Here is a 14,283-nt window from a genome sequence, read left to right as displayed (position 1 = left end):
AGATAGGCGGTGGATAACAGGACTCTCATGGGGGATATGCCTCTACCAAAGACCGCACGTTTGCTCACTAATATATATCAAACTTAAAATTACCCCGCTCCCAACAGCAGTAGGACCCAACCAGGTACTACATCCATGGCCAGCTACTGCCAGGCCCAGCCCGGCAGCACCCCAGACCACCTCCAGCAAAGGGACTCTCCACAAACTAATGGCTAGCACAAGTAGTCCCCGAGGCCCATCGCCCGATGGAGAGCTCACAGATCCCTTATGGAAAATGCTGACAGCAGCATATAATGCACTGAACCGTACAAGTCCCAATGCCACACAGGCCTGTTGGTTGTGCTATGACATAAGGCCCCCTTTTTATGAGGCGGTGGGGCTGGCCACTTATTTTAACCTGTCTTCAGAAGACTCCCCTAAAACGTGCCAGTGGGATCGTAAGGGCCCCGGACTCACCCTCCAGTCAGTCCTTGGTAAAGGTACCTGTTTAGGAACAGTGCCTCCCAGCCATGCACCACTCTGTGCCAAGGGTAACAGGACGCTAAGCCTATCTAAGAAAACAAAGTGGGTTATCCCCGGGCCAGGTGGGTGGTGGGTTTGCTCCAAGACCGGTCTGACCCCTTGCCTTAGTATGTCTATTTTCAATGAGTCTGAAGATTACTGTATAATGGTATTAGTGTTCCCAAGAATAATATACCACACTGAAGAGACAATGTATGAGGGTATGATAGGGCAAAGAGCTGCTAACCTAATTTTTAGAAGAAAAAGAGAGCCCATCACAGCCATAACCTTGGCTACTCTTTTTGGCTTAGGAGCAATCGGAGCAGGAACTGGTATCTCTTCCCTGGCAATGCAGCAAAAGGGGTTTCATAGCCTAAGAGCAGCCATAGATGAGGATATAGCGAGAATAGAAGAGTCCATCTCACACCTAGAAAAGTCACTAACCTCCCTATCCGAGGTAGTGCTCCAGAACCGGAGGGGGCTAGATCTAGTGTTCCTCCAGCAAGGAGGACTATGTGCTGCTCTTAGAGAAGAATGTTGTTTCTATGCGGACCATACGGGAGTTGTTAGAGAATCCATGGCTAAGGTCAGGGAAGGGCTTGCCCGCCGCAAACGAGAACACGAGCAGCAAGCAGGCTGGTTTGAGTCCTGGTTTAACAGCTCCCCGTGGTTAACTACACTGATATCCACCCTACTGGGCCCACTCATTATAATACTCTTAGCCCTCACGTTTGGGCCTTGTCTAGTTAATAGACTAGTGGCATTTATAAAAGAGCGGATTAGCACTGTACAGCTTCTAGTGTTGCAACAACAATACCAAAAGCTAAACACAAGGGACGAGCAAGAGTGCTCGTCAATGGTCTAAAGAAAGGGGGGAATGTAAGGGCCTGGTTGCAGCCCAAAGCTGCTGGCTCACTTGTGCGAGCCCGGATAACAGAAAATGGGCCCAGGGGAGGAGTAATCGGCTCCTGGAAACTGCTAGCTTGGGGCCCAAAGCTCCTCTTGAGTGATTGCATCCTTGGTGTCTTTGTTCGTCTGCCTGGCTTGGTGAGTATGTCTCTGCCTAGTAGTGGTGTGGGGCACTCAGGAATGACCATGAAAGCGTGACTCACTTGTCCTGTTCCCAAGTCTAGTCTTCTCTGTGTGGTCCACTGATATAACTTAGTTCCAGTCGCTCCCCGCACCCAGCTGGTCCTTTTAGATAATTTCCCTTTATCTTGAGTTAGTACAGAATGTTCAGCCCCGGTATCTATGAGGAAGTCTACTGTCAAGCCTCTCTCTCTGGAATCTGGGCCCTGCTCTGTTCTCTGATCTTTCCTCCCACCTTCTCTCTCTCTCGGCTAGCAAAATTTTAGCCATTTCTTTATTTGCTTTCCGCATCTCTCTAGCCTGAAATTTCCTGTCTTCTTGTCTTATCCTCTCTGTCTTTTCTTCTGATGTCTCTCTATTATTGTAAACTTTTTCTGCTACCTCTAATAGGTCCTGTAAGGTTTTCTCTCCTAGTCTGTCTATCTTTTGCACTTTTCGCCTTATGTCTGAAGCAGCCTGATTCACAAAGGCCATCATGACAGCGGCCTTACTTTCCTCTGAGGTGGGGTCTATGGGGGTGTACTGCCGGAAGGCTTCCATGATTCTTTCTAAATATGCTGCCGGGCTTTCTTCTGGGCCCTGACGCACATCTCCTACCTTGGCCAAATTGGTCGGCTTTCGCGCCGCCATGCGGAGACCGGCCATCAGAGTCTGGCGGTAGACCCGGAGACGCTCCCTGCCTTCGGCCTCATTGTAGTCCCACGGAGGTCGTTCAAGGGGGAACACTTGGTCAATGGTCCGTGGGTTTGTTGTAGGTCTACCATCTTCTCCTGGGACCAATTTCCTTGCTTCCCCCTGTATCCTTTCTCTCTCTTCCGTGGTGAAGAGCACCTTAAGTAGCTGTTGGCAATCATCCCAGGTGGGCTGATGTGTGAAGAGAACAGAGTCTAATAGGTTAATTAAATCTCTAGGGTTATCAGAGAAATTAGAGTTTTGGGCTTTTCAGTTATAAAGATCACTGGTAGAGAAAGGCCAATATTGGTAATTCTGTGTCCCATCTCCCCCCCGGGGTCCGACTGCTCGCAAGGGTAATGTTTTCACAGGCTCCGGGTCGGGGGTTCGACCCGTGCGCTGTCTGGTGCCATAGGCTGGCCCTTCTTCCCCTCCCACAGCACTTAGTTGGGGCGCTGTTGCCTCGGAGATCGTGGGCGCTGTCCTGGGGTTATAAGGAGGAGGGGCATCAGGCTCGGTCAGCCCAATCAAATCTGGGTAAAGGTTGGACTCCGGGAGCACCTGGGTGGATGGGGAGTCCTGCTGTTCTTTCTTAGTACTACCTCGCATAGTGAGGACCTCGGAGCACCCCTGGGTGGATGGGGAGTCCTGCTGTTCTTTCTTAGTACTACCTCGCACAGTGAGGACCTCAGAGGACCCCCTAAAGGGCGGCACGAATGCTTGCATCCAAGGTGGGGGATCTCGCACCAAATCCTGCCAGACTATAATGTATGGAATCTGGTCTGGGTGCCCAGGGTGCCCAAAGACTTTCTCTTTTACTTTTTTTACCATGACTCTGTCAAAGGATCCCTCTCTAGGCCACCCGACATCAAACTCGGGCCATTCAACTTTACAAAGGGTGACTAGTTTGCCCCTCCTGATTTCCAGGGACAGACTACGGGCCCTTTCCCTCACGTCCTTAAAGTGGCCTGTTAGGAGAGAGAGAGAGGCGTTGTCATGGCTTGCCCCATGGTTGTGGCGGAGTCCTAGGGCGCGGGCCCCCCTCAGGGCTTAGGCTGGGGCAGGATTCCTCTGAATCTACTATGGGCAGGTGGCGGTACCAGCACTGGCCTAGGGCAGAGGCCTCTGGGGTGAGGATCCGACGGCAGATGACACAACAGGGACCTTTGGCCAATGCTGGTCTGCCCCGGATCGTGGCTCTAAGGTCCTCCTCTGCTCCTCTTCGCAGGTTTCCTAAATTGAAAATCTTGCTCTCGAGACCCATGCACACTCTCACTCTCCCCGGTGGTAACAAACAGTGATGACAGACAACACGGGATGACAGACAAAACAGACAACAGAAGCTAGACAGATTACAAGAGACAATGCCCTAACCTGGTCCGGACTTCCTTTCTCCGAATTCCTCCTGGCCCCCGCCTCTGGCGGCGAGACCGGTACCGGAGTCCTCCCGGAGCCAGAGGACGTCTCCGTCTGGCTCCGACCGGCGACCCTCCAGCGCGTCCGCCTAGGTCCTGTGCCGGCTTAGCAATCCCGGGAATCGTTCCTCGTCCTACTACACACTCGGCTAGTCCGGGTGTGGGGTCTCGCTCACTCCTCCCTCAGCTTTGTGTTCTACTCAGCGGATTGCAGGGGAGCCTTATCCCGGACGAGCCCCCAAATGTTAGGGACCGGCTTCCTGCACCCCGCCAGGCAGACGAACAAAGACACCAAGGATGCAATCACTCAAGAGGAGCTTTATTTTCTGGCTAGCCAGGGTCCAGGCCCTAGAGTGCCAGCGCAGTGGCCGCTCTTACAGGCAAGGACCCTGACCAAAGCTGGGGCTCCCCTTTTATCCCCCCTCCCTCTTGAACACCTGCGCTGCACAAGCTGATTGTGCGTGTTAGTCTTTAAAATGATTGGTGGACTGGTAGCCCGCCGGTGGCAAAGGGGGCTTTCTCCCTTATCTGGCACCGTACCTATGCGTCCAGCTGCAAGCAAGCGATTCTCAGAAGCAGAAATATGCGTTTAGCCGATAGCTCTACCTTTGGGCCCCAAGCTAGCAGTTTCCAGGAGCCGATTACTCCTCCCCTGGGCCCATTTTCTGTTATCCGGGCTCGCACAAGTGAGCCAGCAGCTTTGGGGTGCAATCAGGCCCTTACAGCCTGTGCTGATTATGTCAAAACATTTGATAACCACTATCTTCCTCACAAATTGTATTCTTTTTTACGTATACATTCTGTTCTCCCTCTAACAGTACAGCCTCTCAACCTTTATCTGCTGCTACTTTTTTTTACTGATGCTTCCAACACTTGCAAGACCAGTTATTGGAGCTCCCAGGTACAAAAGGTTGTTATCTCTCCTTGTCCATCAGTCCAGCAGAGTAAACTTTATGCTATTTGTCTGGTGTTGCAAGACTTTCCCAATGAGCCTCTTAATATCATTAGTGACTCTCAATATGCCGCTTATGTCACCTCCCAACTACCTACTGCCTCGTTACCACTTAATTCTTCTACAACGGTACAGCAGTTGTTTTCACACCTACAGACTCTTCTTCTCAAACGACATTTTCCCATCTATTTGGTGCACATTTGTTTGCATTCTGGATTGCCCGGTCCCTTATCACAAGGCAATGCTAATATTGATTCTTTACTTGTAGTTACTATTAAGACACCTGTAGTCCTAGCACTCTGGGAGGCTGAGGCGGGTGGATTGCTCGAGGTCAGGAGTTCAAAACCAGCCTGAGCAAGAGTGAGACCCCGTCTCTACTAGAAATAGAAAGAAATTAATTGGCCAACTAATATATATAGAAAAAATGAGCCGGGCATGGTGGCGCATGCCTGTAGTCCCAGCTACTCGGGAGGCTGAGGCAGGAGGATCGCTTGAGCCCAGGAGTTTGAGGTTGCTGTGAGCTAGGCTGACGCCACGGCACTCACTCTAGCCTGGGCAACAAAGTGAGACTCTGTCTCAAAAAAAAAAGACACCTCAGCTAAACACGCCCTTCATCATACTAATGCCAAAGGCCTTCAACAATGATTTTCTCTCTCTAGAAAACAGGCTTGTGCTATTGTCCGCTCCTGTTCCCCCTGTGCTCCTCTCGCTCTTCCCTCCCTCCCCCCTGGGTGCAACCCACGGAGGTGTGTAGTAATCATATTTGGCAGGTGGATGTTACTCTGGTCACCTCGTTTAAAAAACTTCGCTATGTTCATCAAACTATTGACACCCATTCTCACTTTCAGTGGCTACGGCTCATAGCTCTGAAAAGGCCGACGTGGTTATTACTCATCTTTATTTCTGCTGTCATGGGACTTCTAGTGACATTAAAAGCAGATAACGCTGCAGCTTATACCTCTCAAAAACTTGCTAACATTTTAACACTATTTTCCATTCAACATATCACTAAAATTCCTTTTACCAGCCAAGGGCAAGCCATCATTGAGCGTGCTAATCACACTCTCAAGCTTCAATTACAAAAACAAAAAGGGGAAGTCAAGGAATCTCCTCATCAACATTTACTCCATGCCCTTTATACCCTTAATATTTTTAAGTTTTGGCAGGACCTGCATGCCTCGGCAGCAGAGCGTCATTGTGCCTCTTCCCCTCCTTTGCAAAAGGGCTGTGAGCCCGTGTTTGCTGCCACTCCTACTGGAGGATGGGTTGAGGGGACATGCTTATGTCTCTACAGCACAAGGCTGTGAGTGGGTTCCTGTACGCCGACTCAAACAAAGATACCCCAGCAAGGCATGACTCAAGATGAGAATGTGGTACCTAAGACAGAAGAAGAAGAAAAAGCAGGTGGTAACATTGGCCGTGTGGCCACCCCTTAGCCTACCTGCCTCTTTGCTAATCTTGTACTCCTCTGTGGTTGGCCAGGTTGATTCTGTTAGTGCTTAGCATGTATATCGGCCTTATGTTCCCTATGCCCCCCTTTTTAAGGCAGCGTCTTGGGGAGAGCCTGACGTGCTTGTCTATACTAATGATTCCAAATGGATGCTGCCTCCATTTCAATATCAGTCACCACATCCTGAGGACGAAGGGGGTGGGGGGCAGACCCCAGGGCCTCATGTGCAGACAGCGTCCTCTTGGCAGGCTGTGCCATGAGCCTCCCTTCACCCAAACGTCCTTGTGCTCAGAAATGCTTCCTCTGCGGGAGGCCTTGCTGGGTTCCGGAGGGTGGAGACCGTGCGTGATCACACACAGTGTGGAATCAAAACTCCCGTAGAGTCCAGCCCTAGCTTTTTGCCGCGACCCCGATGCCACCCTGGTCTCTCCCGCCTCTTCAGCTGCCTTTGTGCCACCTTTGCTGGCCTCACTGGCAGCTAAGCAGGCTTGGGCTGTAGGGCCTCAGCTCCAGGGCAGACTGGCAGTGTCCAAAGAGCAGGTACTTCCTGATCAGTCGGCCTAGCTGCCGCATAGCGCCAGACCAGCTGGGAGGGCCAGGCAACTGCCTGGGCAGAGGTAATGGTGAAATGTGGTGAACTAATTAGAAAGTGATGTGTTTGGGCTATATTTGCCTTTGTTTTTAATGTAATTTAGTCCATTGGAAGTTAATACAAGTTGATTTTTAATGATGGCTGTGTTGCAAAAACTCCTAAAAATTCAGCAGTGGATTCTTGCGCACAAGTAGGCATGGACACCAGGACACCTCGGCCACCTCCCCAGGCTCTGCACTCTCCCCACCCCAGACGCATGTCCAGAGACCCTGGAGTCCCAGAGTTATTCCCCATCCCTGGGTCTCCCTTGCCCCACTCATTCAAGGCGTGTTCAAGTAAGCACGCGCCTACTGCGTGCTCAGCAAAGCGCAGAGCTCGGGGCTCCAGTGCCCGTTCACTTGTGTCCCGCCCGCTGCGCTCCGTTGGCTGCCGCTGCCTCTCACACCCCGGCTCCTGCCCAGCCATCCCGGGCACTCAGGACTTCTCGTCCAGGGAATGAGGTCTCCAGCTGGAACAGGTTTTCAGCCCCATCTCTGCCTCAGAGGGTGGGTCCCCTGCACTTTGACAGCCTCGATCCCTTGAGCTGTCCTGCTCCCTGCTCCTCCTCAGGCCCTGCCCAGGGGACCAGGGCATCCTCCATCCTCACGTACCTCCTGGCCACGGTACCCTCCTCCCTGGGCCTGCTCACAGCTACAAGAACAGGCCACATGGCCAGCCCAGAGGAGGCTATAAAGGCCTTCCTTGGAAGGGAAAGAAGAGGCGCGCTCTGAGCAGGAGCCTCGGGGAGCAGGCACCCAGCTCCCCGGCCAGGGCTGCCCGGCAGGTCGAGGATGGAGCTTTGGAGACCGTGCTCCGCGCTCCAGCCCGGCTCCCCGTCAGGTTCCGCACTCACAACTCTCATTTCCGTTTCTTCCCAGGCCTGCATCCCGCCGGGGACGCGGGAGCCTCCCTTCCAGTCCCACGCAGGCAGACTCTCGAGATGCGGAGAAAAGCATTTCCCCTTGCACGCCAGCTGCTTCACTTTCTGCTGCTTCTAGGAAATGGTCAGTGATTTAGTTTAAAAGACGATAATTTGGAGTCTGAGTAGCATCGGGGAAGGCGCTGGCCTCCCCTGGGGTGCACGCCCTGTCCCCTTAGCGCCACTGTCATCAACGTGGGAAGGCCGTTATTTTGCTCTGTCCGCTCCAATCCAGCCCAACATCTGTCCTTCATTCTGTTCCTGGGGACAGCTCTTCTGCCCGGAAGTCTGGCTTATTTCCTCTATAATGAGTCAATCCGAACATAGATGCATTAGAGTTGGAAGGGATGTCAAGTCAGTGTCTGACCACCCATGGCAGGAAGGGATCCGTTTCTGACATCTGACAGTGGTCGCTGAGCCTCTGATTAAACAGTTTACGAAGCAGGTTGTTCCACGCTCAGATAGCTCTAATTCTTCCTAGAACTTGCCCCATCATGGCTTTGACTCATACATTTTATGCCCCTGAACAACACAAAACCAAGCTCCTCCCTCCCCACTGGCCAGCTCTTCATCTCAACTTCTGAGTTTCTCTCGACTCAGATCCTAACCCTAACAGAGACATCAACACGAGGTCTTGAGATTCTGCCCTGAAATCTGAATCTGCAGCCCCTGTGCTAGTCCAGACAGCACTAAGGAAAGAACGCATGCAGAGGTGAAGGGCAGCACTTTTACCAGGAGACAGAGCCGTGATGGGGTGAGGGCGTATGGGCACCTGGGAGGCCAGCGCTTGGCCCTTCCTGGGACAGAAAATCAGAACAGGGCTGTAAGCAGGCATGAGATGGAAAGAAAGGCGTCCCATCTCACCTTACCCTGGCAGGCCAACCAAGGAGGCGAGGCCTGCCTGAATCCCAGAGGATCTATTTCTTGAGGTTACAGGTGACTGGTCCTTTGACCATGTGTCATGGCCGTCTCAGGTCCCGTAGACCAGGGGCTCCCAGACTGTTGTGCTCATAAGATTTACCCTACAGTAGTAAAAATGCACATTACGGTCTCTCCCAAACTGATCCCCTTTGATTGTCTCTCCCCAGAAGAAGGGCACAGCGCTATTAGGTGGGTAGCTCGATAGATGCGTGTGCATGGGCCTCGGCGTTCTCACTGACGGTCTTTAGCTGGGGCGTCTCATGACAAGTGGGAGAAGGATAAGACCGTCCCCCTGTAACTCCAGGTCTTGTGACTCCCCCAGACCTGAGATGTGGAAGAGAGCATGGCTTCACGGCTGGCTCTGGGGTCAGACTGCCTTTGTTTAAATTCCTGTCCCACTACCTACTAACTGTTTGATCTGAGACCAGTTGCTTGACTCTCCAAACCTCAGTTTCCCTGTCTATAAAATGAGAGTAAAAATAGTTCCTATTTCATGGAGGATTGAGTCCTAGGTATATGTGGCACTTAGCACAGTGCCTAGAACATAGCAGATGCTCAGTACGGGACAGCTGTTAGTACTGTGGCATGAGGAGAAGTTGCAGGACCAGAGCTGCCAGTGGGAATAACCGGCCATCCTTTCTCAATCAGCTGCAACTTCTGGTGGCCACGTCACGACCATCTTGCCTACATCAGCCACACCATCCACTGGAACCACCGCGACCACCCCCTTGGGTCAACCACCACAGCAGTGCCTGCTCCAACCTCCAATGGGACCAGCACAAGCGCTGCCCCTCCAGGGAACGCGGAAAGACCTAGCGGACACCTAAGGCCGTGGGAGGTCGTCCTGGTCGCCCTGGCCTCAATCGCAATGGCTGTGATTCTCTTCCCAGTGCCCCTCTCCCATTTCGTGTCCGGTGCGCGGGAACTGCCCTGGCTGCAGCGCAGGGAAGTGAGGACGCAAGCAGGGAGGAGAGGGCAGGGCCCTTGTGGCGCTGACAGGGAACAAGAAATAGGAGGGGTGACAAAGACCAGAGACTACAGGTTAGGGCTGGCAAGACAGAGAGTCAGAGATGCGGGACATGCTCAGGAAGGCGACGAGGGAGGAAGCCCGCAGAGCAATGGGGAGGGCGGCAGGGCCGGGTCCCTGGGGGAGCGCAGGGGAAGAGGCCTAACGCTGAAGCCACTCGCGCTCCTGTGCCCTAGACAAGCGCTCGCGCCTAAGAAGCCTCTTCGCCACAGCCACAGACCTCTGCCGCCCCCGGGGCCGGGCCTCGGTCCACGCCCCCAAGGCTGCTGCCGAGCCTTAGATGGGTCCTGTTGCTGCAACCGATTCCAGAAGCCAGCATCCGCGGAGGCCTTGGAGCTGGCTGGGAGACACGGTGTCCCCGAGTGTCCCCAAAGGCAGCTGCGCCGTCCTCAGAGTGAGGGAGGACCAGGTGCCTGAGTTTCCCGCTCACGCCCGGCTGCCCCTCACAGCTCCCTCCCGCCGGGCGTTCCTGGACCAGGGAAAGGAGGCTGGTGCTGGGCCGGAATCATTGCAGAGATGCTTCTGCCGCATGTGCGAGCCGGACCGCGGTGCCACATCACCGTGAAGGGCTTCCCCATGCCCTGGAGACCCTCTCCCGGGCACGCCCAGTTTGCACATCCCCGGAGTGGAGTCCAGAGATCTCGCTTCGGCCCACCTCCCTTCCCCACGCCCTGAGCCTCTGGGCTGGTGGAGGACTGCAGCCACGGACAGGGAAGGCGGATGCTGGCTCCACGGACCTGCGCCGCACGGTGAGCAGTCTCTGTGCGAGCCTCGGACTTACAGACGGGCGGAGTGACCATGCTGTCATGTTGTGAGGTAGGGAAGGACGTGCTAAGGGGCCACCCTCGGGTGCGGCCGCATTTCCTGTCTGCTCCAGGCTGCAGGTGTGAGCTGCCGCCTTTCTGTCCTGTGGGCTCCCAGCTTCTGCGAGGGCGGCCCGGCTCACCGTGCTAGGCAGGACCCAGATTCTCTGCAGCTCCTGAAAAAAGCAAGCCTCAGACTGCCACACACATCCGCACGTCAGCACTGGGCCTTGTCGAAGGCCCCGCGCACTGCGTGGACGCTGCCTCCCCGGAGGGGCCGTTCCCTCTGCTGTGTCCACTTCGCCCTGGCCAGGTCTCTCCAGCTCTGAGCTTCCCAGCTGGGGTCTCTGCAGAGCTCTCCCAGGACCAGGCTGCTTCTCCAGGCACACGTTGCCACAGCACCCACCAAACCCTTCTAACAGCTGTGTGGAAGCCAGATGCAATGTCCCTTTTGTATGAAGTTCAAGGACAGGCAAAACTAATCTGCGATGACAGAGATCAGATCCATGCAGGGAGGATTTTTAGGAAGGGGCACTTTCTGGGTGCTAGGACTGTCTTACGTGCTGACTGGCTGCTAGTTACACAGGTTAGTTACACATTTGTCAACCCTCATCTCACTGAATATTTATGATTCGTGCATTTCACTCAACAAAACTACATAATAGGCTTTTTTTTTACATAGTATCTTGGAAGGCAGTAACTAGTCTATCAGTTATCTCCTCTTCAACTTTGAGAGCCCCCAGACCTTTACCCTAAAATAACAACCATCTTTTTCTCACTCATTTCTTCCTTCATTCCTTCACTGTATTTACGAGATACCTGCTTGGCACAAGGTCCTGAGGAGCTGGGGAGACAAGGATGAGCCTGTAAGTCACAGCCTCGTGAAGAAGACGGACTTGGAGGCAGATGACTTATAAGCCAGTGCGTCAGGTAGTATAAATTAAAGTACCCCAGGAGGAAGATGCAACCCGCCCAAGGCAGGAGGGGCTGACTCACTCAGAGCTGACTTGCATTATGAGGGTTCCCAGCACTCACATGGAAGTGGAACTGCCGAGCAAGCGAACGGCTTGTGTGAGGCCAGTGACCTGTCAGAGGACTTGTGGGGCCGGACAGGGGAGTGGGCAGAGGAGGCTGGGGTTCCTCGGTTCAGGTTTGAATGCCACCCCAGGTGGGCAAGATCTTGGCCTGCAACAGCAGGAAGATCATTTCAGGGTGTAGTGGGACACAATCTTTTCCCCAGTAAGAACACTCTGATCACCTGCATGAGCAGAAAATAGAGGCTGAAATCCAGCAAAGAGGCTGTTGTTATGTCTTAGCAAACAAAGAAGCAAATAAACAAACCCAAGACCACAAAACATGGAATGGGAATTAAGAAGAAAAGTGGATTTTGAGAGGTTTCTGTCTAGTATTTCTTTAAAAAGCCATATCTCCAGAATTCATAGTGACTTTTATTAGAAGTCCTGTTTTAGGGAGGTCCTCATCTAACAGCTCTAGGTAATTTTCTTAAAACCAATTCATCAAATGACTAATTCTTTGATTTTTCTTATTTCCATTAAATAATATGGCCTGTTTGCAGGACGGGGGATGAACACAGAACACAAAGAGACAAAAAAAGAAAGACACAGACACACTCAAAGACAGTACAAGATTGCAGTGCAGAACGCACTAGTCGTTTTATTTTTAGACCCTAAAAAATCAGTTACTTTTTTTTATTTTTATACCCCAAAAAATCAAAGTTACCACCCAGGTATTGCAGCAATGGCCATGAATTCCAGAACACATAGCATAAGGACACAGATGTCCCCTGACTCAAAATTTCCAGGCAATTGCTCAAAGCATAGGTCGAAGGCTGAGATAAGCAAATGTTAAGCAAGGCAGCCACAGGAGGCACTTTCTGTCCCTAGTCCTCCTGGCTGGCCCCCTGGCAGCTGTGCCTTAGGTTGTTCCTCCTTGAGGAATCTTACCCGTCATTGACTATCCGGCCATTTTACAGAGCCAAGCAACAATAATAAGAATACTGTGCTTATCGTGTGGCCTCCAGGCTCCTATTAACATGGGGCTGGGCAGCTCTTGCCAATTTGCAGAAACTCAGGTCCTTTGTTATGCCTCTAGGCAGCGACCTTGTTCAGAGCACATTACTCTTAAACATTCTGGGCAGAGCATGTGCACTATTTACTAAATTTAACTCTAAGCTGGATAAGTATTTTGTTAGTGCCCAACAAATATTCAATGTGTCTCCTTCTGCTGTGGCTAGAGACTGGGGGACAGACCATGAACATCTTTTTAATTATTTAATTTTTTTTGTTTGTTTTTGAGAGAGAGTCTCGCTTTGTTGCCCAGGCTAGAGTGAGTGCCGTGGCGTCAGCCTAGCTCACAGCAACCTCAAACTCCTGGGCTCAGGCAATGCTCCTGCCTCAGCCTCCCGAGTAGCTGGGACTATAGGCATGCGCCACCATGCCCAGCTAATTTTTTCTATATATATTAGTTGGCCAATTAATTTCTTTCTATTTATAGTAGAGACGGGGTCTCGCTCTTGCTCAGGCTGGTTTTGAACTCCTGACCTCAAGCAATCCGCTTGCGTTGGCCTCCCAGAGTGCTAGGATTACAGGCGTGAGCCACTGCACCTGGCCTATTATTTAATTTTTTTATATAAATTTAATTTATTTAAAAATATGGAATGCTTCACAGATTTGCTTATCATCCTTGAGCAGGGGCCATGCCATCTTCTCTGTGTTGTTTCAATTTTAGTGTACATGCTGCTGAAGTGAGCACGCGACTGTCCCCTTGATCATGGCATGTTTTCCAGTCAAAAACATACTCAAGAAAATATATTTATTTATAAAAAAAACTCATATGAAGTCTTTAAGAATATATACAAAAAACTGTGTATTTTTTGCTCTGATGAATAATTGCAAATTATATATAAATTATACTCAAAGCAATGAGGCAGCAGACTCTATGGCTCCATCGCATGACACTCAGGAGAGCAGAATCACAGGACAGAAGCCAGGTCCCGTTGTCAGGTGTGGGGGTCAGGAGAAGGGCTGGCTACAAGCATCAGCATGGAGGGATTTGGAGGGTCCTAAAGGACTTGGTGTGGTAGTAAACGATGCCATCATTTGTCCAAATCCATAGAATTATACACCACAAAGAGTGAATTCTACTCTGTGGAAATTTAGCGAATCAACCAGGATGTGGGGGAGGTAGAATGAAGACTCAGGTAACTAATCACATGACCATGGTCGAGGAGGTGGGGAAGAAGGAGCTGGCTTAAATAATCTTAAAAAACAGTGTTTGACCATAAGGCTAATGACAAAAAAATCATATACAAACAATGTACTCGAGCTGGTAAATTTGTTCTCATAGGGGGTATGAATTAGCAATGCTGAGACCATTATTTGTTTATTAGGAACAAATAAGTAAAAAATATTGTTGATAATGAAACCCATATCAGAGAAAGGAGTTAGAAATAAGGGAAAGAGGGAGGCTAGAATGAAGCCCGTGTTGCTGGATTGGAGCTGGAGGTGTCAAAATGCGCTCATGCTTATGTTTAATATACAGGTTGAACATCTCTAATCTGAAATGCTCCAAAATCCAAAACTTTCTGAGGGCCAAAATGAGGCTATAAGTCAATGTACACAAACTTGGTTTCATGAACAAAATTATTTAAATATTGTATAAAATATGCATACAAAAAACATAAATGGCCGGGCGCGGTGGCTCACGCCTGTAATCCTAGCTCTCTGGGAGGCCGAGGCGGGCGGATTGCTCAAGGTCAGGAGTTCGAAACCAGCCTGAGCAAGAGCGAGACCCCGTCTCTACTATAAACAGAAATTAATTGGCCAACTAATATATATAGAAAAAATTAGCCGGGCATGGTGGCGCATGCCTGTAGTCCCAGCT

General features: G+C 51.3%; 1 non-coding gene across 1 annotated transcript; it reads right to left on the bottom strand.

The window, feature by feature from the left end:
* Positions 1–13,046: 13,046 nt before the first annotated feature.
* On the bottom strand, positions 13,047–13,152 carry LOC142871206 (U6 spliceosomal RNA). The gene has a single exon (XR_012919470.1). It is a non-coding gene; the product is annotated as a U6 spliceosomal RNA (small nuclear RNA).
* Positions 13,153–14,283: the final 1,131 nt, after the last annotated feature.

This window comes from Microcebus murinus, chromosome 5, assembly GCF_040939455.1.
Source record: "Microcebus murinus isolate Inina chromosome 5, M.murinus_Inina_mat1.0, whole genome shotgun sequence".
NCBI classification, from domain to species: Eukaryota; Metazoa; Chordata; class Mammalia; order Primates; family Cheirogaleidae; genus Microcebus; species Microcebus murinus.
Note: the sequence above shows the minus strand (reverse complement) of the source record. Positions and strands in the feature narration are given on the sequence as shown.